Source organism: Onychomys torridus, chromosome 1, assembly GCF_903995425.1.
Source record: "Onychomys torridus chromosome 1, mOncTor1.1, whole genome shotgun sequence".
NCBI lineage: Eukaryota > Metazoa > Chordata > Mammalia > Rodentia > Cricetidae > Onychomys > Onychomys torridus.
The window spans coordinates 83,580,674-83,584,668 of NC_050443.1; the positions used below are offsets into that span (position 1 = coordinate 83,580,674).

A 3,995-nucleotide genomic window follows, 5' to 3' on the forward strand; every position below is an offset into this window, starting at 1 on the left:
TTATTATCCATGAAAAGGGTGATAACATAACCTATCCTGAAGGACCTAGATCTTGTACCTCATATGCTCTTAGCTAAGATACAAGACTGTTGTAACTATATCTAGCATTCAACTCCATCGAAGACCTGAGAAGGAAAATAGTCTTACCTGAGTAAGTAGGAAGTTCAAACAAGCAACTTCCAAAACATGCAATGACTAACAGACAAATGCATGCCTGGACAGTAATACAATGTTTGTCTGCAACATAGGGCTATCCACTTTTGGCCACAGGCCTGGAATATCTGACAGACCATTTTCAGAAGCAGGAACATTTGAAAGACTGTCCTACCTTGTCTTGAAAAGATTCAACAGTCGCTTTTACCTTTGTTGTACTCATCCAGATAAGACAGCATGTTTATTGTAAGCAGTCAAGGCAAGGGAAATTCTTTGCCTAATAGGCCTCTTATGCCAAGAGGAGGACAAATTCCATAAAGTGTTTTTGATTCCCAGCATCCTCTCAGGAGAGAAACAGTGCTGCTAGGAGCAATCATGTCTCACATGAAACTCATGTCACCCAGAATCTAATCCACTCCAGGAATGTCATGCAGCCTCCAAAGAAGCTGACTGCCACCTTCCACAAGGTCAAGCAGGAAGACACCCATGAGTTTCTGATGTTCACCTTGAATGCCATACACGAATCCTGCCTTCCAGGGAGCAAGCACTCAGAAGCCCCCTCTCAAGACAACACCATGATCCATGAGATATTTGCAGGCTCATGCAGATCTAAAATAAAGTGTCTCAGCTGCCAGGGCACCTCAGATTCTGCTAACCCCTTTCTGGACATCCCCCTGGATATCAATGCATCTCACAGTGTTAACCAAGCTTAGGAGGATTTGGTGAAGCCTGAAGAGCTGTGGGGGGGAAATGCCAACCACTGTGACCATTGCTGGGAGAAGATTCCAGCTTCAAAGACCCTGACAGTTGAAACTGCCTCACAGGTCCTCCTGCTGGTATTGAATCGCTTCTCAGGCTTCACAGGTGGCTGGTGGACAGGAAAGTGAGCTACCATGAGTTCCTTAGACCTGTGGCCATTTGTGTCTCAGCATAATGGAGGACCACTGGTGTTTGCACTTTGTGCTGTGCTGGTCCATGCCAGTGTGACATTTCACTGTGGACATTACTTCTGTTATGTCAGAGCTGGCAGTGGAAAGTGGTATAAGATGGAAGATTCTAAGGTCGAGGAGCACAATGTGATTTCTGAGTGAGCCTGTGTATGTGCTCTTCTGTGTCCAGGAGTCTGGACAACAAAAGGACAGTGTTAAGGGGCCAGTAGGCACAGCCATCAAGGCTAAGGTTGGACAACACCAGGAGAGAAAGCTCACTCAACAGGGGTCTTGGGTGGCAGCTGCAGAACCATGAGAACACATGGAGAATGGAGTAGCCAAAGAAATCTCCTTACATGAGCTGAAAATGCTTCTGGAATAGAACCGGCTGAAGCTTGTGCTGAGCCTCAGTAGAGCGTAAACCACTCTGTCAGCCAATGCAGTTGTGGTTCACCAGCCCAGAGTCTAATCCATTCCAGAAATGTCATGCAGCCTCTAAAGACACTGACATTTTCCACAAGGAAAAGCAGGAAGATGCCCATGAATTTCTAATGTTCACCCTGAACACCATGCATGAATCCTGACTTCTAGGGAGCAAGCACTCTGAAGCCCCCTCTCAAGACAGCAGCCTGATCCATGAGCTATTTGGAGGCTCATACAGATCTCTAATCAAGTGTCTCAGCTGCAGGTGTACCTCAGATTCTGTGAACCACTTTCTGGACATCCCCCTTGATATCCACACAGCTCAGAGTGTGAACCAAGCCTTGGAGCATTTGGTGAAGCCTGAAGAGCTGTGGGGGGAAAATGCCAACCACTGTGACCATTGCTGGGAGAAGATGCCAGCTTCAAAGACCCTGATGATTGAAACTGCCTCACAGGTCCTCCTGCTGGTATTGAATCGCTTCTCAGACTTCACAGGTGGCACAGTGGACAGGAAAGTGAGCTAATCAGTCCCTTAGACCTGTGGCCATTTGTGTCTCAGCATAATGGAGGACCACTGGTGTTTGCACTTTGTGCTGTGCTGGTCCATGCCAGTGTGACATTTCACTGTGGACATTACTTCTGTTATGTCAGAGCTGGCAGTGGGAAATGGTATAAGATGGAAGATTCTAAGGTCGACGCGTGCAATGTGACTTTGAGTGAGCCTGCATATGTGCTCTTCTATGTCTTGGAAACTGAACTAGAAGAGGACAGTGTCAAGGGGCCAGTAGGCATAGTCAACAAGGCTCAGGTTGGACAATGCCAGGAGAGAAAGCTCAAAAGGAGATCTTGGGTGGCAGCTGCAGAACCATGAGAACACAGAATGGAGTAGCCAAAGAAATCTCCTTACAAGAGTGGAAAGTGCTTCTGGAACAGAACTGGCCAAAGCTTGTGCTGAACCTCAGAATAGCTGAGCCCACTCTGCCAGCCAATGCAGTTGTGGTTCACCAGCCCACATACTAGTACACTGGGACAGGAAGAATCTTAAGAATTACCTGCATTACAATTCTGCCACATTCCTGCCTGCTCAGAGAGCCATGGACACTGGAATCCCCAAAAATGTGGAACAATCTTCCCAGGGTCCTAGGATGATTTTAAACCCCACAAGATTCTCGTTTCCTAGGGGAAATCTACAGAGGCCTCTATTGGAACTCATGGAATCTGAGCATGGCAGAGGCGACTCCCTTCCCACAGGCTTTAATGCAGGATTTATATTCAGCCAGCAAGGTAGGGACCAAACTGCCTTCTCTGTTTCTTGTAAAATCTTTCTTTTGGGTTTGCTATGTAGAACACACCATGGAGACTTTCATTGTGATTGAGCAGCAATTCTTTGGACCAATATAATTCTGGAACTCTAAACTTTGTTGATGTTTTCTTTTTGGCATGTACTCAAATCCACATGGAAATATTCTTGGAAGTGTCTACTCAGCTTAGGAATGGAAAAAGGGATCTCGTTCCATTGCTTCCAATGGGGGTTAAATCTAATGTGACTGTCAACCTGGTGGGATCAATGGGTGACTCAATCACCTGCATAGCAGACAGCAGAGGACTCAGGGCACCATTATAATGTTGTCAGTATTTAGAGATTTTTGTTAATGGTATAACTTCTATATTAATGTGCATGGTAAAGTTGCTCAAATGCTAGTTCATTGCCTTACTGATATACACTGAACAGAATGTAGGTTCAAGGTCTTTTTTTCCAGTGTGGACATTCTAAATGCAAACAACAATCTTAGATAACAGATAACCTCTTTGATCAAGTGACCGTGATTGGGCCATACAAATGAGACTGAAGCAATGTGGTCTCTCTAAGTTTCAGCCAACCTCCTGATAGTAGCACTGTGTCTGGTGTGGGCATCATGATTCTACAAGCTCATAGAAGCTGCTTGATAGACCAGTGCAAAACATGTAGATCTCAAGTGTCATTCCTTTATCAGACCTTGCTTGAGAATCATGGTTAGAGTCTTTAGGTGGCACACAGCCTTAATCCCCCATACTCAAGAGGCAGGCAGATCTGACAGTCTAGGACAGTCTGGTCTACAGAATCAGTTCTAGGACAGGCAACACTACACAGAAAAAGAATGAAAGTAAAAAAGAAAAGGGCAAAAGATCAAGAAAGAAAAGAAAGATCAAGAAAGTAGAGAAAGGAAAGACAATAGAAAAGAAATAAACTTAGGAGTTCTTTGGAATGAACATGGCAACCTGATGGACCAGCCCGATTCCCTATTAGTGTAGTGATATTGTGTTCCCCAAAATATTGTGCATCCTATTACACTTATCTGGGGTCAGAGAACAGAACAGCCACTAGACATAGAGGCCAGAAAACGGTGGCACTCATACCTTTAATCCTAGGCTTCTGGAGACAGAGATCCATCTGGATCTCTGAGTTTAAAGCCTCACTGGAAACAGCCAGGCATGGTGACTCACACCTTT

At 45.2% G+C, this 3,995-nt stretch overlaps 1 pseudogene; it reads left to right on the forward strand.

Moving 5' to 3' along the window:
* The first annotated feature begins 1,046 nt into the window (after positions 1-1,046).
* On the forward strand, positions 1,047-2,376 carry LOC118576928 (annotated as a pseudogene).
* The last annotated feature ends 1,619 nt before the right edge of the window (positions 2,377-3,995 follow it).